The sequence below is a fragment of the Hyla sarda genome, chromosome 6 (assembly GCF_029499605.1).
Source record: "Hyla sarda isolate aHylSar1 chromosome 6, aHylSar1.hap1, whole genome shotgun sequence".
NCBI classification, from domain to species: Eukaryota; Metazoa; Chordata; class Amphibia; order Anura; family Hylidae; genus Hyla; species Hyla sarda.
Window position 1 is genome coordinate 274,868,302 of NC_079194.1, and position 22,040 is coordinate 274,890,341.

General features: G+C 48.5%; 1 long non-coding RNA gene across 1 annotated transcript in view; it reads left to right on the forward strand.

The window, feature by feature from the left end:
* The window catches only part of LOC130277086 (uncharacterized), a 61,101-nt gene that overhangs the window by 35,954 nt on the left and 3,107 nt on the right, over nt 1-22,040 (forward strand). The window contains exon 2 of the long non-coding RNA XR_008845365.1: nt 10,498-10,604. This is a non-coding gene — a long non-coding RNA (uncharacterized LOC130277086). The remainder of the gene's footprint in view (nt 1-10,497; nt 10,605-22,040) is intronic.

The window sequence follows — 22,040 nt, forward strand, 5'->3', positions numbered from 1 at the left end:
TACTTTTGTTTTTATGCAGATTGCGCATTTTTGGTTCATCCAATAAACCTAATTTCACTACTGAAATATTACTGTGTCAGTGTGTTTCAGATATTTCATATTTCATGTGATAGCTCAAAAGTAAATTGCTGATCCAAACACCTGTAGTAAGCCACCGGTGTATGGCGGGACCACAGGTGTAGCGGTGTGAGTGGTGTGATCAGATGGTATTAATCGCGGGGGCAAGATGTTGTTAACCCCTAGTGTTTGTGATGCCAGGATGTGGTTATATGGTGTAGGGCACCGCCGACAACCAACCCAAAACGGTATATATTAAATGAGAGTCCAAAGCAGGTTTTGATGCAACTGGAACTTTACTGAAGAAGGCAGTAGAACACTTCTTACAGAACCAACTTCCACAGAGGTGACCGGGACACAGGGAACCTCTCAGGCTTGCTTGGACTTGTAGTAGTAATAATGATGCAGTCCACTGTGCTACTGTTATGACTTTGGTAGGGACAGTGGAGACTTGACATGTAGACATAGAATACTTACAGATTAGATGTGGCTGCAGACCTGTAGGATTTGGCTTAGCTGTACTGGACTTGACTTGTACAGGACTTGTGCTTGCTTTAATGTCCATGAACTAAGAGAGCGAATGTGGAGACTACAGCCCCTTATGTATCAGGGGGTTGGACTAAAGTCCATTGGTAGCTGGTTGCCTGTGGTTACCTGTGCCTCTGGAACTCTGGGTATCAGGGCAACAACCCAGCAGTAGGACCGCTACCTCTGCCTTTGTGCAAGGAGGAGCACTGCCAGAGCCCTGCAAAATGACCTCCAGCAGGCCACAAATGTGCATGTGTCCACTCAAACTGTCAGAAACAGACTCCATGAGGGTGGCATGAGGGCCCGACGTCCACAGGTGGGGGTTGTGCTTATAGCCCAACACCATGCAGGATGCTTGGCATTTTCCAGAGAACACAAGGATTGGCAAATTCGCCACTGGTGCCCTGTGCTCTTCACAGATGAAAGCAGGTTCACACTGAGCACATGTGACAGACGTGACAGAGTCTGGAGACGCCGTGGAGAACGTTCTGCTGCCTTAAACATCCTCCAGCATGACAGGTTTGGCGGTGGGTCAGTAATGGTATGGGGTGGTATTTTTTGGGGGGTCGCACAGCCCTCCATGTGCTTGCCAGGGGTAGCCTGACTACCATTAGGTACTGAGATGAGATCCTCAGACCCCTTTTGAGACCATATGCTAGTGCGGTTGACCCTCAGTTCCTCCTAATGCAAGACAATGCTAGACCTCATGTGGCTGGAGTGTGTCAGCAGACCTGAATCAGATTGAGCACATCTGAGACATCATCCACCAACGCCACGTTGCAGCAAAGACTGTCCAGGAATTGGCGGATGCTTTAGTCCAGGTCTGGGAGGACTTCCTTTAGGAGGCCACCTCATCAGGAGCATGCCCAGGCATTGTAGGGAGGTCATATGGGCATATGAAGGCCACACACACTACTGAGCCTCATTTTAACTTGTTTTAAGGACCTTACATCAAAGTTGGATCAGCCTGTAGTGTGGTTTTCCACTTTGATTTTGAGTGTGACCCCATATCCAGACCTCCATGGGTTGATTAAATTTGATTTCCATTGATAATTTTGTGTGATTTTGTTGTCAGCACATTCCACTATGTAAAGACGAAAGTATTTCATACAATTAGTTCATTCATTCAGATTTAGGATGTGTTATCTTAGTGTTCCCTTTATTTTTTCTAGCAGTGAATTCACCCGTGTTAGCTGCATACATTTTTTCACATGCAACATTTTGGGGGCAAGAAAAAGAAAAAAAGTATAGAAACTCCCTGGCCACTTTATTAGACAAACTGGTTACATTGCTTGTTAATATACAAAGCTTATCAGTCAATCACATGGCAGCACACTCAATGCATTTAGGCGTGTAGATATGGTCAAGACAACTTTCTGCATATCAAACGGAGCATCAGAATGGTGAAGAGAGGGAATTTAAGTGACTTTGAACGTGGTATATTTGTTGGATGGGCTGGACCAGTGGTGGGCAACCTTTTTTTTCAACTGAGCCAAATCTCGCCAAAACCACGATTGAAATTTATTTTGAGAGCCACATTTTTAAAACAGAAAATACGCAGGATGGTACACTGTTTTTAGTTTCAATAAGTTTTTATTATATGTGGGGGCACATGACGGGGGGGTCCTGTCATTTGTCCCCACATATAATGCCCCCCTGCCATGTGCCCCTCATAGTTAATGCCCCCCTGACATGTGCCCCTTATATATAATACCCCATGCCCTGTGCCCCTCACAATATAATGCCCCCCTGACATGTGCCCCTCACTTATAATGCCCCCTGTCATGTGCCCCTCACATATAATGCCCCCCTGACATGTGCCCCTTATATATAATACCCCATGTCCTGTGCCCCTTACAATATAATGCCCCCCTGACATGTGCCCCTCACTTATAATGCCCCCTGTCATGTGCCCCCATGTATAATGCCCCCTGACATCTGCCCCTCACATATACCGTATATGCCGGCGTATAAGACGACCCCCAACTTTCACAGTTAAAATATAGAGTTTGGGATATACTAGCAGTATAAGACTACCCCTCCGACCGTGATGTATGGTACCTTGTAGTCCCCCCCCCCCCATTAGGTAGGCAGTATAGTTCCCCCCCACATTAGGTAGGCAGCATGTTCCCCCACAATAGTAGGCAGCATGTTCCCCCACAATAGTATGCAGCATGTTCCCCCACAATAGTAGGCAGCATGTTCCCCCACAATAGTAGGCAGCTCCCCCACATTAGGTTAGCAGCTCCCCGACATTAGGTTAGCAGCTCCCTCACAATAGTAGGCAGCTCCCCCACAATAGTAGGCAGCTCCCCCACAATAGTTGGCAGCTCCCCCCCCCCACAATATTAGGAAGTTCCCCCACAATAGTAGGCCGCTCCCCCCCCACAATAGTAGGCCGCTCCCCCCCCACAATAGTAGGCAGCTCCCCCCCACAATAGTAGGTAGCTCCCCCCCACAATAGTTGGCAGTATAGTTCCCCCACAATGGTAGGCAGCTCCCCCCCCCCCCCTCCACAGACATACAGCTTCAAGCCATATACAGTGTATGGCTGGAGGCTGAATGTCTGTATACTGCCCCCCACAGTGTTCCGGTCACCGCTCCTCCGGCCCGGGGTCACCATCTACTGCTATGGCCTATGGACCGGAGGAGCGGTGACCGGAACACTGAAGATGACGTGCCGCCGGTCACTTAACCAGGCTCCGGCCAGCGCGTGTCTTCCTCCGGTCCTCCTGCGCCTCTATGGTTGTACGCATGGGACGTCACTGAGGTCCCATGCGTACAACCATAGAGAGGCGGAGGATCACAGGAAGACCGCAGGAGGACCAGAGGAGGACGCGCGGCGGGCGGGGAATGGTAAGTGACCAGCGGACATCCTTATGTCCCAAAAAGATTTTTCGGGACACAGGGATGTCCGGCATAGGAAAACCTATGATTATATGCCCGGGCCGGCTCTGTTACGCCGAGCGCTCCGGGTCCCTGCTCCTCCCCGGAGCGCTCGCGGCGTTCCTCTCTCTCCAGCGCCCCAGTCAGACCCGCTTACCGGGAGCGCTGCACTGACACTGCCGGCGGGGATGCGATTCGCATAGCGGGACGCGCCCGCTCGCGAATCGCATCCCAAGTCACTCACCTGTCCCGGTCCCCGGCTGTCTCGTCCTAGCGCGCGCGGCTCCGCTCCTTAGGGCGCGCGCGCCAGCTCTCTAAGATTTAAAGGGCCAGTGCACAAATTGATTGGTGCCTGGCCCAATCAGTCTAATGAGCCTCCACCTGCTCCCTGTCTATTTTACCTCACTTCCCCTTCACTTCCTTGCCGGATCTTGTTGCCTTGTGCCAGAGAAAGCATTTATAGTGTTTGCCTTACCAGTGTTCCGGACCTCTTGCTATCGCCATTGACTATGAGCCTTGCTGCCTGCCCCGACCTTCTGCTACGTCTGACCTTGCCTCTGTCTAGTCCTTCTGTCCCACGCCTTCTCAGCAGTCAGCGAGGTTGAGCCGTTGCCGGTGGATACGACCTGGTTGCTATCGCCGCAGCAAGACCATCCCGCTTTGCGGCGGGCTCTGGTGAATACCAGTAGCCACTTAGAACCGGTCCACCGACACGGTCCACGCCAATCCCTCGCTGACACAGAGGATCCACATCCAGCCTGCCGAATCCTAACAGGCTCCTGTGTGCGGCTGCAGGAGGGGGCCGGCCAGAGCAGGTAAAAACTAATACTGTATAATAAAAACCAGGGGGCCTCCAGCTGTTGTGAAACTACAACTACCAGCATGCCCGGACAGCCTTTGCCGGTCCGGGCATGCTGGGAGTTGTAGTTTCACAACAGCTGGAGGCACCCTGGTTTTTAGTATACAGCAGTGGTCGGCACTATGCGGCCGCTGCTGCTCTGCATACAAGGGCCTGATACTAGTATCGGGCCCTTGTATGTTACCAGTGTGCTTGGGCGGCAGCGGCGGCCCGACCACACTGCAAGAGCCGCATTAAAGTGCGTGAAGAGCCGCATGTGGCTCGCGAGCCGCAGCTTGCCGACCACTGGGCTGGACGGAGTCTCAGAATCTGCTGATCTACTGGGATTTTCATGCACGACTATCTTAAAGGTTTACAGAAAATTAGCCTAAAAAGATAAATTATCCAGTCAGTGGCAGTTGTGTAGATGAAAATGCCTTGAGGTCAAAGGACAATATGACAACAGGCAACAGTAACTCAAATAACCACTTGTTACAATCAAGGTATGCAGGATATATCTCTGAGCACACAACATGCCAAACCTTGAAGCAGATGGGTTACAGCAGCAGAAGACCACACCGGGTTCCAGTCCTGTCAGCTAAACAGGAAACTGAGGCTTGTAGAAAGCCACAAAGAATGAAGGCAAAAGGGTGTTTAACTCAGTACTAGCTAGGGTTACCTAATAAAAAGGCCAGTGAGTGTAAACATAGTCTGAATCTTTCTGGCTGTTTATATTGTGTACTATAACCCCTAGAGGGCGTACCTCTTCACCCTTGCCATCCGGTCCTTAATGCACCAGGACGTACCTGTACACCCTGGAGCATTAAGTGTCTATGAAGCGAGTGCAGGAGCTGTGATTGCTTCATAAGCAGTGAGTGACGGCTGCTATCAGCGATGGGCATCACCTAAATCCCATCATAAACCCTTAAGAAGCCGTGATCAATGCTGTTCACAGTGTCTTAAAGAAGGAAACACAGGTGCCAATTGTTTTCCGCTCTTTGAACCCCCACAGCGCGATTGCAATAAGTTAAAATGGTGGCTGTAGGTTTTGTACCTATCTTCTTGTTGCTAGAGCGTCGCTCCTATGATACAGCCTTGCTGAGCACTGTTCTCCTTGTACAATACTATACAATAGCGTAGCATTGTACAGTGACTGCAATCCAATCATTTTTTAGGTCCCCTAAACAGTGTAAAATAAATAATATATACCTTTTTTATTTTCTATTTATTTCCTTATTATAAACCTCTCCCTTTTGTGAATTTTTTTTCAGCATTGCCTCCACACAAACAGCGGACATCTTATGGAAATGATACTATAGCTTTATTTACTGAAGAGATTCACGACTATAGAAATTGACAGGATTGCAAATAAACCCTAGTGAAATGTACTTCTTCATCTTGGCTTTCTACATATTGGTGGTGGCTCCTCCAACTGGGGTCAGTAAACAGATCTTTATATCAGGCTGGAGATACCATCATAACCATGTCACGGCTGATAGAAACACCACTTGTTTCTCCCAGATACGTCTATATTTCTTTCCATGCATGCCCGTTAGTTTATATTACGCAAACATTTATTTGTATCCCGGGTCGGCAGTGCTGAGGGTTTATTTGCAGACATGCCATTTTATAGGACGTGCAGATTTACTGGAGAACTAGTAACATTAACACGGTTTCTGAGCAGTCACGACCCAACCAATCTGGACGTGTAAAGAGAAATGCTTGAGCTGTGTTTTATCCAGATGAGGAGTCTACCAAGTGACAGGCAGCCATATATTGGTACAATGAACTGCGACACTGCTAATAAGATACCACTCAGGAGAACCGCAATATACTGAGCTTTATCAGCTACTTGAACACTCTGCATATTTTATCTGCAGGAAACGAAAGCTTTACAAGATATTCACTCAAGTAAATGGGAATCCGCCATATCTTTAGTGGGATCTGTGGTTCTTGCATGTTGAGAACAGCTCTGGATGTGACTGTAAATAAAGTGGCTAGCACTACTTCTGGGGGGATACTGGCTGACACTATTTATTGGGGGGGGTATTGATTGATACTATTTATGGGGGGGGATATTGGCTGATAATATTCATGGGGGATACTGGCTGATACTGTTTTGGGAAATACTGGCTTATACTGTCTATAATGGAAAGGCTGGCTGGCATGGTTTATAGGGGAACGATTGCTGGAAAGGTTTATAGAGGGAACAATGGCTGGCATGATTTATAGAGGGGCACTGCCTGGCATGGTTTATGGGGAAGAATGGCTGGAAAGGTTTATAGAGGGAACAATGGCTGGCATGATTTATAGAGGGGCACTGCCTGGCATGGTTTATGGGGAAGAATGGCTGGAAAGGTTTATAGAGGGAACAATGGCTGGCATGATTTATTGGGGGATCACTGGCTGGCATGGTTTATAGGGTAACAATGGCTGGAACAATTTATAGGGGAGAATGGATGCCATTGTAAATGGGAACAATAGCAGGCATTATATATAGGGGGAACACAGGGTGGCATGATTTATAGAGGGGCACTGCCTGGCATGGTTTATGGGGAAGAATGGCTGGAAAGGTTTATAGAGGGAACAATGGCTGTTATGGTTTATAGGGAAAAAATGGCTGGGACAATTTATAGGGGAAGAATGGCTGGCCTGGTTTATAGGGGGTGAGGCAAGGGCATGATTTATTGGGGGAATAATGATGGTCATGGTTTATAGTGTGAATAATATCTGTTATGAGTTTTATAGAAGCAATAATAACTTACATTGTTTGCAGGGAAAACTTTTGTGCTGTTTATATCAGGCAAATTTACTTGCACTGTTTAGTAGAGAAACACTGACTGACCATGTTTATATGTAGACCTGGTACTGTTTATAGATGGAATGCAGGTTGGCTGGCATTACTTATATGAGAAACAGTAACTGGCATACATAGGTGGCCTAATGGCTGAAACTGTTACTAAAAACAAGGCTGGAATATTGTGTGTGTGAAAATAATGGCTGACACAGTTCAAAGGGAGTACAATAGCTGGTATAGTTTATAGAGTAACAATTGCAGGTATGAATTATGGGGGAAATAAAGGCTGGTATGGTTAAGGGTACAAGGGTTATTTTTGAGAGGCCTCTGACTCTGACTGGTTTCTATGGGCAACTGCACCACTCTTCTTCTACATATGTTTTAAGTAAATTTACCTCAATAGCTGGCACAGTTTAGGGGGAAAATCGATGGCAAGGTTTATAGGGGAAACATTGTCTGTCATGATTTTTTTTTTTTTGGGGAGGGGGGGATGGATGTCATGTGTTATAGGGGGAATAATGGCTAGTATAGTTTATAGGGGAACAGCGGCTGTCATGATTTTTAGGGGGGGAAATAGATGGCATGGTTTTATAGGGGAATCAATGGCTGTCATGATTTTTAGGGGAGGAATGGATGGCATGGTTTATAGGGGGAATAATGGCTAGTATAGTTTACAAGGGAACAATGGCCGGCAGAATTTATAGAGGGGGGGGGGGGGGGGAAGGCTGAGATGATTTATTGGAGAATAATGGCTGGCAAGGTTTATAGAGGGGAGGGTGGCTGGGGTGATTTATAGGGGGTAATAATAAATAGCCTGGTTTATAGAAAGAATAATAGCTGGCATGGCTTAAAGGGGGTGCAATGAGTGGGATGGTTGATGGTGAGAAGTGGCTGGCATGGTTATAGGGGGAATAATGGTTGTCACGGTTTACAGTGGGAACAATGGCTAGAATGATTCATAGGAATAAAAATAGCTGTAATGGTTTATAGGTTGAAATCTGACTGGTAAGGTTAATGGGGGGGGGGCACTGGCTAGCATGGTTTATGGGGAAGAACACTGGCTAGCATGGTTTATGGTGGACATTGGCCAGCATGGTGTATAGAACAAATACTAGCTGGCATGGTTTATAGGGGTGACACTGGCTGGCATAATTTATTGGGGGGCACTGGCTGGCAAGTTTTATGGAAGGAATGACTGTTTGCTTTGTGTACAGGGAAACCTTGGTACTGACTATACAGAAAACGTTTGCTGGCATTGCTTAAAGGTTGAAAGTTTTGCTGGCTCTGTTTATCAAAGAAACACTGATTGGCATTGTTTATATGTAGAATACAGCTGGCACAGTTTATAGTTAGAATGGGGGTTGACTGGCATTACTTATGAGAAACAGTAACTGGTACCATATATATGTGACACGATGGCTAAAACTACACTGCTCAAAAAAATAAAAGGAACACTAAGATAACACATCCTAGATCTGAATGAATGAACTAATTGTGTGAAATACTTTCGTCTTTACATAGATGAATGTGCTGACTACAAAATCACACAAAAATTATCAATGGAAATCAAATGTATCAACCCATGGAGGTCTGGATATGGAGTCACACTCAAAATCAAAGTGGAAAACCACACTACAGGCCGATCCAACTTTGATGTAATGTCCTTAAAACAAGTCACAATGAGGCTCAGTGCATAGAGCCCTTCTTGTCCTCAGTGCACAGAGCCCCCTGCTTGTCCTCAGTGTACAGAGCCCTGCTTGTCCTCAGTGTACAGGGCCCTGCTTGTCCTCAGTGTACAGGGCCCTGCTTGTCCTCAGTGTACAGGGCCCTGCTTGTCCTCAGTGTACAGGGCCCTGCTTGTCCTCAGTGTACAGGGCCCTGCTTGTCCTCAGTGTACAGAGCCCCGCTTGTCCTCAGTGTACAGGGCCCCGCTTGTCCTCAGTGTACAGGGCCCCGCTTGTCCTCAGTGTACAGGGCCCCGCTTGTCCTCAGTGTACAGGGCCCTGCTTGCCCTCAGTGTACAGAGCCCCCTGCTTGTCCTCAGTGTACAGAGCCCCCTGCTTGTCCTCAGTGTACAGAGCCCCCTGCTTGTCCTCAGTGTACAGGGCCCTGCTTGTCCTCAGTGTACAGGGCCCCGCTTGTCCTCAGTGTACAGGGCCCCGCTTGTCCTCAGTGTACAGGGCCCCGCTTGTCCTCAGTGTACAGGGCCCCGCTTGTCCTCAGTGTACAGGGCCCCGCTTGTCCTCAGTGTACAGGGCCCCGCTTGTCCTCAGTGTACAGAGCCCCCTGCTTGTCCTCAGTGTACAGAGCCCCCTGCTTGTCCTCAGTGTACAGAGCCCCCTGCTTGTCCTCAGTGTACAGGGCCCTGCTTGTCCTCAGTGTACAGGGCCCTGCTTGTCCTCAGTGTACAGAGCCCTGCTTGTCCACCCACAGGTCCTGTATTTTGTCTTTGCACAGATACACAGCTGCAGGACAGCATTTTTTTTTTACCCCAAACTTAATTAAAAATATACATATAATGTTATCATCTACATTGTACAAGCAGATTTTGCAAATGGCAGTGCACATTTAAAGCCATCGGCTAAACTATTATTATTGTAACCAGCCGATCCTTTTTCTGCTTTTAACATGCTTACTTTCGTTGATGTCCATTGTGTCTTCTGTGTTTATTTTTATGAAAATCTAATAAAAATGAATGAGGGTCCTCCAGTGTAATAAAAAGTTGTGAATACGTATGTCTTGGTAATGTCAGGTTTTTGCAATAGTAGCACTTGTATTCCTAATAATGCCAGCTTGTATTCTGCTAAGGGCATAGGAAAGAAAAGCATAAATGCACACACATTCAGTTGCTATATATGTTGTTCTGCCAACACGAAACTAGATCTGCAGGTTTTCTCTGCCGCATTCAGCATCATCTGATCTATATTACATTTACCTCAGACATTCAGTCTTTCTGTCAGTGAGGAGATATAGAAGATATTTCAGAAATGTTTCATCCAACTTGGTTTGCGGCACATTAATCGCTTGATGCTCCTAAAAAAATACCATCCATTAGTTGCACGTATGTGTTTCTATAGTTGGGCTGCCCATATGGCGAAGCATTTAGGAGACAGATTGGGAGTGAACACTATGTTCTACTGTTCCCTAGCACTGTGTGATATTGGGGTCACATGCTTCTAATTTTGCATGCATCACATGGGATAAGAAAAAAAAAAGTTGCTATATTTGACTGCAGCCATAAAGACGGCATTATCTGCATTATATTATGTGTAAATGCTGAAGTTATACGGATTTTGCCTTTTTTTTTTTTTTAAGTCATACCTGATAGATTGTTGTAGCTAAATGGTCTTACACAGTGACCCGTCCTGAAGCCTGTCTGATTTCATTATAGAGAGAAGCTATCAAGCAGGCTTTCCGAACCACTGTAGCGTGGCAGGAGGCACCATGGAGGGGTCATATGTAAAGAGCTGAATAAAGGAGACGATTCTTCAAATTCAGGTACTTTTAGATGCACGCTGGTAGTCAAAAATCCAAGATAATCCCCCTCCTGTAACTACTGACTATACATTTGTTTGCAGCCTTTCATCGTTATTTCTGCAGTACTTACAGGGAACACATTAAATATGCTTGTGACACCCAGAAAAGGAAAAGAAGCAAACTTGAATTGGCACTGAATATACTACCGTAATAGATGGAGCATGTAAAGCCCAATTAGGATCCTAGGAGGTGCTTCACAGGAACGGAGAATATTCCAAATGTGTAGGAACCAATAAAATAGAAAGCAGAGCACTCACCCGTTACGTGTCCTCAATAGATGGAATGGGGGGAGCTCAGATGCCGGCCACGGTCCGTATGGTGGCAATGGGCGCCATTGGCGTGATACAGACTGTGGCCTGCATCTGAGCTCCCCCCCGTTCCATCTACCGCCTTCCTGCTGAAGACCCTGTTCTTGACCAGCCACCCCTTGAGGACATGTACCGTGTGAGTGCTCCGCTTTCTATTTTCTTGGTACCTACACATTAAATATGCTGTTTGAGCTGCTGGCCGCATGCCGTTGAGCAGGGGACTGAGCCCATTGACATATAGTCAGGGTTGTTTAAAAAGTTTCAGGTTAATCTGTCATTTATTTATTTAATCCTTTGCTCATTCTGGGCAAAGGAGTCCAGTGGGTGGTCCTAGTAAGTGATTGACAGCTATTGGTGTATAAATTTGCATACTGTTATAACTTTCAAGCACTGATAAGGACCACCCACTGGACTCCTAAGCCCTAAATGAGGAAAGCAAAACAATATATTAATGTACTTAGTTCCTCTTGCTCTATATGATGCTGCTGGCAGCTCAAACAGCATATTTAAAGGGGTACTGACAGCCGGTTCACCCATCCTAAACCCAATTTATGGAGTTTTAGTACGGGGGAACTGAGCTACAATGAGGTATCACTTACGGGTCCAGCTGTATTAGCCTCCAATGCTAGTAGCGGTCTGTTAGCAATGGAGGCTGATACAACGGGTATCTCCAGAACCATATTGCGGATACAGGTAAGTGATACTACATTTAAAAGGGTTATCCAGGAATAGAAAAACACAGGTAATTTCTTCCAAAAACAGCACCACACCTGTCCTGAGGTTATGTGTGATATTTCAACATAGCTCCATTAACTTCAATGGTAATTAGCTGCAATGCCACAAACAACCAAAGGACAGATGTGGTGCTGTTTTTATATTAAAAAAAGATGTTCTTATGCTTGATAACCCATTTAATGTGACAGGTTCCCATTAATCTATCAGATTCAAGGTTATTGCTGTATAGTGTAGGTTTCATTTGTTTATATTAGTCATTGTAGATTGTTTTTGTCATAATAGCGATTATTAGCATGCACATGGGGCGGAGTTCCAGAAATCTTTTTAGGTTCAAATGTAAACTGTTCAGATTGGGGGGGATTTATTAAAGCTTTCCTGGTAGTTTCTTGGTGTAAAAAAAAAGTCACACATTTTTGCATAATGCTTCGTAGTGAAAAATTTGCTACTTTTGAGTAAGTTTATGCTGCACTTTGCGCTTAAGAAAAAATGGGAGGAGCTCATTGTAAAAGGGGTGTGACCATATGATTTACTTTATTTTGTCATAAATCATAGCAGAAATGTATAGATTCCACTATGAGACCCGTGTGGCAGCCACTACACTGGCAGATTTATTATAAAGCCGATGCCTCTTAATAAATCTGTTAAAACACATGGCAGTGGGATTTTACTAACAACTGATGTAGGAAACACCATTCTTAGTAATTCCCCCCTATCTCTCATCACCCGCTACCCTGTATGATAACCATTGTAACAACACTTCAGCTGACTGCAGCGGGCATTTTAAGAAAGCACAGCAAAACTGCTACATTTTGCAGCAATTCTAGAAAATCACAGCAAATTCTTCAACATGACCGACCAAAGGAGTACCCTGGTGCAGTAATACTTATCCCCTATCCATTGGATAAGGAATAAGTGTCTAATCACAGGGGTCCGACTGCTGAGACCCCCGCTATCTCCTGCATGACACCTCGGCAGTCCCCAGGAACGGGGCATGCCGACCGCCACATGCAGCGGCGGCTGACATGCCCGCTCCATCTATCTCTATGGGAGAACAGGAGATACAGCCTTCAGGCATCCCTGGCTCTCCCATTGAGATACATTGTATTATTCGCCAATTCATGCGGGTGTTTGTATGTCCTGTTTCTGGGGACTGCCTGGATGCCGTGCAGGAGATTGCGGGGTTCCCAACAGTTGGACTCCTTTTGGATAGGAGATAAAGGTTCCTGCACTGGAGTTCTCTTTTAAGGTATGTTCACATGAATATATTTACATGTAGATTCCATGAAAAAGTCTGCCCTTTGACCTCAGTGGGAATCTGCACCCTTGTTTACATGGATTTTTACTAATGTGGAAAATTACATGGAACCTGCACAGAAGCATACGTAGCCCAATAGGCTCAATCCCCAGCCATGTATGAAATCATATAAAACTGCAAATCCACAGAACTGCCATGGGTTTCCGCCTTAGTTTTCTTTCAAGTCCACAACAGGTTTTTCCAAAGGAAAAAAAATCCACTGTGTGTACATACATACTATCAGTGGGGTGTCCCGGTACTGTATAGTATACCGTACCTTGTATGGTGGTCCCCAAAGCCAGAGTTACTTCATTCCAGTAGCATCCTCCTGGTGGGATAGCCCCTAGTCACCTTTTCCTTCTTTAATTTTGTGATGTTTATATGTATATTTAATTGTATATTTAATGGTGAATATAGTGTCGCAGGACCTTAGGTCATATGACTGTTAATTCTATTAAGGTATGTTAAAGGACCTTCCTGGGTCACGTGTGTGGTCACATGTTTAGACCATAATTCCTTGTAAAGTGATTGACAGATGGTATGGACCAATGAGCTCAAGGCCAGCCCCTGCCCATATAAGGGAGCTGCCAGCCAATCCTCGCTCTCTTGCTCCTGAGCTGCAAAGCAAGCAGCATCTCTTGGGTTCCAGACTAGCAGAGAGTAGAGATCCGTGCAACTTTCAAAGACAAGACCAGGCCAAATCCTGATAATACCAAACCTTGAGTTACAATACAACTCCCCGCTAAAGACTGCGTGATGGGGCGTGGCTTGCCTATGGAGGAGTGAGGACGTGCTTCACCTCGCTCCGCTCTCCCGCCTGCTTCTTCAGTACTCCTACGGTTGTTAAATCCCACAGACTCACCCCATGCCCCGCTCCAGGAAACCCAAGGATCGTCTGAACCCCTCCCCGCTGGACTCCGGTGGTATCGCCAAGTATTTCGGCAGTCAGAAGGCCTCAGACGCCGGCGCGAGCTCCCCCAAGATGGCGGCCTCCACGCGATCTCGCTCACTGGCGTGCAACTCCGAGCGGCCGGGACCTGCCTCCCCGCCGCTCTCCCAGATATCGGGGATGGGAGACTCTGATGAGGACTCTGGTGGAGATTGGGACATTAGGTCTTACCTTAAAGTGCTCCCCACGAAACAGGACTTTGAGCGGTGCATCTCCAGGCTGGAGAACACTTACAAATCTGAGATGGAATCTGTGAAGGGGGAGCTGCGTCACTTAGGCCCACACCTTACTGACTTAGATCAGCGACAGGAGACCCTGCAGGATTGTATGGACTCTCATGCTAAGATCTTACAAGAGCACTCTATCCAGATCATGGAACTATTTTCCCACCAGGAAGACTTAGAAAATCGCCATCGGCGTAATAATATACGATTCAGGGGCATCCCCGAGTTTGTGGCGCAGGATGCACATGGACGCTGTTGCGCAAAACATTTTTGCAGCATAGTTACTTCCAGATGAAGATGCTCCGGTTGAACTTGACCGCATACACCGCTCCCTGGGAGCTAGACCCCCTGAAAATGCCCCACCTAGAGATGTTATATGCAGGGTGCATTTCTTCAAGATGAAAGACAAAATTATGCTTGCTGCAAGGGACCATGGTCCTGTGGACTTGGATGGGGCTCTGGTCTCCTTATTCCCTGACCTGGCTAGGCGCACTCTTCAGCTACGGAGAGCGCTCAAACCCCTGCTGGACTTGCTCCGTACCAAGGCTATCCCGTACTGCTGGGCCTATGCGTTCCAGCTTATTGTACGCCATGGTGGAAAGATGGCGATGTTCAGGCACCTTGGTGATCTCCCCAAGTTTCTGGCGGCCCTAGAGCTCCCGATGGTCTCGCTTCCTGAATGGCCAGTCCCTCCCTGCCCTGTGAGACCCCCCTGAGTCAAGAGAAATGGCAGCCTGTGCAACGTAAATCTGCTTCTCCGGCATCGGGGTCTTCCCCACGTTTGCCTACCTGAGACTCTGCCTGCCCGCTAGCTGCTGAGATCTCGTTCTTCATGGTCTGTGGTACTTACACTATGTTGTTTCCTGGTTCAAGTAGTAGTCTGTTTATTAGTGATTGTACGTCAGTGGACTGTTCTCTCAGATAGACTTTCCTGATTCTATAGCACTCTACCCTTGAGTCCGTGGGGTATTCATACAAAATGTGATATTATGTTATGGGGGGGGGGGGGTTGGGGTATGTAGTTGTTGCACACGGCTCCTGATAGGCTTTTACTCCTCACAGTAGGTATGATGTGTAGCGGGCTACCCATCACTGGGTTTCCCCCTGGTCTAGAACTGTTGGTTGTTTTTCTTTCTTTTTTTTCTCTGTTTGTTCTTTTCCTTCTTTGTTGTTTTCGTTCTAGTACTTTCCCTCTTGGTTCCCGTCCTCCTCCCCTCTTCTTGTGTCTTTCCTCCCCCCCCCCCTTTCCTCCCCTTTGCTGCTGCACCATGGATATGCTAGCGGTATGCTCTTTTAATGTTCGGGGCCTGAATCTCCCAGAGAAGAGGCGTCAGATTTTATACCACCTTCACAAAAAGAAAGTGTCTGTGGCCCTTCTCCAGGAGACTAATTTCCACTCCCCCTCCAGCCCTCCCATTAAAGATCAGAATTATCCCATATGGTACCATTCTAAGAACCCTGATGCTAAGTCCAAGGGGGTGTCTATTGGGTTTCATAGATCTTTTTAGCCCACCGTTACTGACTCTTTGATTGATCCCTTAGGTAGATACCTCTTTTTACAGTTTACCTATGCCTCCCGAGTGTTTACAGTGGCTTCTGTTTACTTTCCCAACCAGGGTCAAGTTGCCTTTGCGATTGAGCTGCTTTCTCGCCTGGATAGATTCGCTGGATCCTCACAGATCATACTGGGTGGGGACTTCAATTGGGTCTGGGATCCTGCCATAGACTCCTCATTCGGTAAGTCTTCCCTCTCCTTTGCAGTGCTCCGTAGGTTATGTAGGGAGTTTCATTCCCGGCACCTTATAGACCTGTGGCGTGTATTGCACCCCACTGTTAAAGACTACACCTATTATTCCTCCGCACACTGTTCTTATGGTAGGCTGGATATGATTTTCATGAGCCACCCCTCCTCTTCCTGTCCCCCAAATCCTCTATTGACACTATGGTCTGGTCGGACCACGCCCCTGTCCTTGCAAAATTTCATGTCGCTCCGCATACTCCTCGCTCCTATTCCTGGAGGCTTAATGATAACCTCCTAAAGGACAACTTGTGCAGCGCTGAGGTCCGCCGGACCATCTCTACCTTTCTGGCAGCTCATGCTTCGGATCCTACCCCCGCACCTCTTAAGTGGGAGACCCTGAAATGCACCCTCCGGGGTATCTTTATCTCTCATGGGGCTCGACTTAAACGGGCGGATTCTGATGCTCTGGCGGGCCTCTTAGCTGAATTGGCATCTCTAGAATCCCTCAACAAGAGGGCCTACTCCGATGTCACCCAGGCTCAGATCTCCACGGTCAGACAGAAACGATTGTCCTGCCTAGATAAGAAATCTCTCTGTTTGCGGGAGAAGGCACACCTGGGCTATTATGAGTATGCGGACCGCTGTGGCTCCTGGCTGGCCAGAGCATTGCTTCCTAAGTCCTCTTTTTCCTATGTGTTGTCCCTTAATTCCCCGTCCCGTGGGAAGGTTCATACCACCGCTCATATTGTAGAAGAATTTCGTGCTTTTTACGAATCCTTGTACAATATCAAGGGTCACTTTGCTGATTTGTCCCCTGCCCTCCTCAGGGATAAGATCAGGGCGTACCTCACAGACCATAAACTGCCGTCTCTGCTTTCTGGGGCCTGGGATGCGCTAGAGGCGCCATTAGGGGCTGAGGAGCTTCTGGAGGCGATTAAAAGTCTTAAACATGGGAAAAGTCCCGGCACTGACGGGTTTACAGCCAGATTTGATAAATTACATTGTGAGCTCCTGGTGACGCCCCTGCTGGACTCCTTCAATGCTGTGGCCCAGGGGGCTCCGTTTCCTCCTCAGTCCCTGATGGCTCACATAGTTGTTATACCTAAGCCCGACAAAGACCCTGGTTGCTGTGGCAACTATCGTCCTATCTCTTTGCTTAACCTCAATCTCAAACTCTTTGCTAAGCTCTTAGCCCTTCGCCTTTCCCCTCTGCTTCCCACCTTGATCCATTCTGACCAGGTTGGCTTTGTCCTGGGCAGAGAGGCCCGGGATAATACCCACAAATCCATCTCTCTCATCGCCGCCGCCGGATCATCTCGCATCCCCCTATGTTTACTCTCTGTCGACGCAGAAAAGGCGTTCGACTGAGTGAGTTGGGATTTTCTGAATTTGGCCCTAGAAGTCCCTTGGCATGGGCCCTGTCTTCCTTCGCTCCATCATGGCTCTTGATGGAGCGATGGCGCAGGTCCGTGTCAACGGTACCCTCTCGTACCCATTTTCCATCCCGAATGGGACGCGACAGGGGTGTCCTCTTTCCCCGTTGTTATGTCATCTCTATGGAGTATCTGGCGGTGGCGCTGCGACAGAATCCCTCGATCCCGGGTCTCTCCCTGGGCGGAGCTTCCTATAAGCTGTTCCTCTATGCTGACGACCTGCTCCTACCTCTCCTCACATTTCCCTTCCGGCTATCCTTTTGGCTATTGTCTTTGGCTCCCTGTCTCACTTCAACGTTAATACCCATAAGTCTGAACTGCTTAACATATCCATGCCTCCAGATGTTCTCTCTTGGCTCACTTCCCAATTCCCATTTAAATTTCAATATTGTGCCCTTCGCTACCTTGGTGTTAACCTAGTGGCGCAACTGAACGATCTATTCCCCTCCAATTTCCCTCCCCTATTTTCCAAAATTGAGAAAGAACTGGGGCAGTGGCACCTCCTCACTCTGTCTTGGTTTGGGAAAATGGCTGCGTTGAAAATGGACATCCTTCCTCGTATCCTGTACCTGATGCAGACCCTGCCTGTTAACATTCCGTCCGCCTTTCTGGCGTGTCTCAAGTCTATTTGCTCTAAATTTCTCTGGTCCCCTGGGGGCCCGAGGTAAGCACATGCCGTTCTGGTTAGACGCCAGGAGAGAGGTGGAGCAGGACTCCCTGATTTTTGTCTTTACTACATGGCCACGGTCTGCACCAGGATTCTGGATCTCTGCCACCATTCCCAGACTAAGCAGTGGGTTGCCCTGGAAATTGGTCTATCTCCCCTTCACCCGGCGGCCCTGCCTTGGGTCGACCCGACGTACAGACCCTCGGGCTTGGACCTTCCCTTTATTTCCAGGGTTTTACTCCCTATATGGGATTCTATTATGACTTGCTGGTCCCTTTCCAGCCGCCCTGGCCCTCTGACTCCCCTCTTTGGTAACCCCCGTTTCGCTGATGCTGCAGGCCTTTGCTCCTTGTTAGGTCACCGTGCGGGCTCTTTGCCCCGTATCCGGCAGGTGCTGGCGGGGAACGATCTCATGCCTGTTCCCCCCTCCTCCTCCTCCCTCCCGAGTCTATGGCTCTTGTACGGACGTCTTCGTCATTTTTATCTCTCCCTACGCCCTAGATCCCAGCTTCATAGACAGCTTACCCTATTTGAACAGTTGTGCGTGTTCTCCTCTCCCCCTTCTCATACAATTTCAGTGATTTACGAAGCGCTGCGAATGGAGATGGAGACTCCCGTTAAGCCTCCCTACCTGTTGAAGTGGGAGTCTGACTTGAATATTACACTTTCAGATGCTGATGTCTCTAAGTTGTTTCTCCCCATAAAACTTCCTTGTCCTCACGGTCTCAGGAGCAGAACTTTAAGATCCTCTCACGGTGGTACAGATGCCCTGACAGGATCCACACGATGTTCCCTTCGGCATCGGCGGTGTGCTGGCGCTGTAACGGAGCATTGGGCACTTACCTGGTGGGGATGCCCCCTTATTAAGACATTTTGGGACGCAGTGTTTGACCTTTTCAACAGGATCTGTGCGGAGTCTGTTGCCCCTTCACCCACCCTTGCTCTCCTGTCTTTATATCCCTCTTCCATTCCCCGTGCTAAAAGCGGTCTATTAAGTCCCTTCTTGAGTGCAGCTCGAACTGTGATTCCGCATAATTGGAAGTCCACTGTGGTTCCTTCCAGGCTGAAGTTTGTGGAGGCACTCAACAGGTTTCGTAGGATGGAGGAGTTGGTCGCTCTCGACCGGGATGCCAATGAGGCGTTCTTCAGTACGTGGCGCTCCTGGGATGCTTTTAGAGAGTCCCCTGAGTTCTCCCGCTGGCTTCTCTGATTCATTGTCAGCTTCACTGCTTCCCTTATTCCTTACCCTTATCCCCCCCCTTCCTGTGTTCTCCCTTGTCCGCCTTCCCCTCCTTGCTCCCTTCCCCTTGTCTCTTCCTCCCTGGTTTGTGCTTCTTCTTGTCTTTCTCTACTACTCTTGGTCTTCTTGTCCGTCTACTCCTGTCTTTTCTTTTTCTTTTTTGCAAATTGATATTGGGGTATGTTTTTGCCGCTTGATACTGTATAGTCTGGGGTTGATGTCCATATAGGCGGCGACTGTTGACCATTGCCTTACTTTTCTATTGCCAATGTTGTTTATTGGTGACATTTGTGTTTTTTTATTTTGTGTTTCTTATGCAATTAACATTGATTTACCACTAAAGTCTGCGTGTGTTACGCCGAGCGCTCCGGGTCCCCGCTCCTCCCCGGAGCGCTCGCAACATCCTCGCTACTGCAGCGCCCCGGTCAGATCTACTGACCGGGTGCGCTGCGATACCGCCCCCAGCCGGGATGCGATTCGCGATGCGGGTGGCGCCCGCTCGCGATGCGCACCCCGGCTCCCGTACCTGACTCGCTCTCCGTCGGTCCTGTCCCGGTGCGCGCGGCCCCGCTCCCTAGGGCGCGCGCGCGCCGGGTCTCTGCGATTTAAAGGGCCACTGCGCCACTGATTGGCGCAGTTGGTCTAATTAGTGTGTTCACCTGTGCACTCCCTATGTATACCTCACTTCCCCTGCACTCCCTCGCCGGATCTTGTTGCCATTGTGCCAGTGAAAGCGTTTCCTAGTGTGTTCCTAGCCTGTGTTCCAGACCTCCTGCCGTTGCCCCTGACTACGATCCTTGCTGCCTGCCCCGACCTTCTGCTACGTCCGACCTTGCTCTTGTCTACTCCCTTGTACCGCGCCTATCTTCAGCAGTCAGAGAGGTTGAGCCGTTGCTAGTGGATACGACCTGGTTACTACCGCCGCTGCAAGACCATCCCGCTTTGCGGCGGGCTCTGGTGAATACCAGTAGTAACTTAGAACCGGTCCACTAGCACGGTCCACGCCAATCCCTCTCTGGCACAGAGGATCCACCTCCTGCCAGCCGATCCGTGACAGTAGATCCGGCCATGGATCCCGCTGAAGTTCCACTGCCAGTTGTCGCCGACCTCACCACGGTGGTCGCACAGCAGTCGCAACAGATAGCGCAACAAGGCCACCAGCTGTCTCAACTGACCGTGATGCTACAGCAGCTACTACCACAGCTCCAGCAATCATCTCCTCCGCCAGCTCCTGCACCTCCTCCGCAGCGAGTGGCAGCTTCCGGCCTACGACTATCCTTGCCGGATAAATTTGATGGGGACTCTAAGTTTTGCCGTGGCTTTCTTTCGCAATGTTCCCTGCACTTGGAGACGATGTCGTACCAGTTTCCTACTGAAAGGTCTAAGGTGGCTTTCGTAGTCAGCCTTCTGTCTGGGAAAGCTCTGTCATGGGCCACACCGCTCTGGGACCGCAATGACCCCGTCACTGCCTCTGTACACTCCTTCTTCTCGGAAATTCGAAGTGTCTTTGAGGAACCTGCCCGAGCCTCTTCTGCTGAGACTGCCCTGCTGAACCTGGTCCAGGGTAATTCTTCCGTTGGCGAGTACGCCATCCAATTCCGTACTCTTGCTTCCGAATTATCCTGGAATAATGAGGCCCTCTGCGCGACCTTTAAAAAAGGCCTATCCAGCAACATTAAAGATGGTCTGGCCGCACGAGAAATTCCTGCTAACCTGCATGAACTCATTCATCTAGCCACTCGCATTGACATGCGTTTTTCCGAAAGGCGTCAGGAGCTCCGCCAGGATATGGACTTTGTTCGCACGAGGCGTTTTTTCTCCCCGGCTCCTCTCTCCTCTGGTCCTCTGCAATCCGTTCCTGTGCCTCCCGCCGTGGAGGCTATGCAAGTTGACCGGTCTCGCTTGACACCTCAAGAGAGGACACGACGCCGCATGGAGAATCTTTGCCTGTACTGTGCCGGTACCGAACACTTCCTGAAGGATTGTCCTATCCGTCCTCCCCGCCTGGAAAGACGTACGCTGACTCCGCACAAAGGTGAGACAGTTCTTGATGTCAACTCTGCTTCTCCACGCCTTACTGTGCCTGTGCGGATATCTGCCTCTACCTTCTCCTTCTCTACTATGGCCTTCTTGGATTCCGGATCTGCAGGAAATTTTATTTTGGCCTCTCTCATCAACAGGTTCAACATCCCGGTGACCAGTCTCGCCAGACCCCTCTACATCAATTGTGTTAACAATGAAAGATTGGACTGTACCGTGCGTTACCGCACGGAGCCCCTCCTAATGTGCATCGGACCTCATCACGAAAAAATTGAGTTTTTGGTCCTCTCCAATTGCACTTCCGAAATTCTCCTTGGACTACCGTGGCTTCAACGCCATTCCCCAACCCTTGATTGGTCCACAGGAGAGATCAAGAGCTGGGGTACTTCTTGTTTCAAGGACTGTCTTAAACCGGTTCCCAGTACTCCCTGCCGTGACCCTGTGGGTCCTCCTGTAACCGGTCTCCCTAAGGCTTATATGGACTATGCTGACGTATTTTGCAAAAAACAAGCTGAGACTTTACCTCCTCACAGGCCTTATGACTGTCCTATTGACCTCCTCCCGGGCACTACTCCACCCCGGGGCAGAATTTATCCTCTGTCCGCCCCAGAGACTCTTGCTATGTCTGAATACATCCAGGAAAATTTAAAAAAGGGGTTTATCCGCAAATCCTCCTCTCCTGCCGGAGCTGGATTTTTCTTTGTGTCCAAAAAAGATGGCTCCCTACGTCCTTGCATTGATTACCGCGAACTTAATAAAATCACGG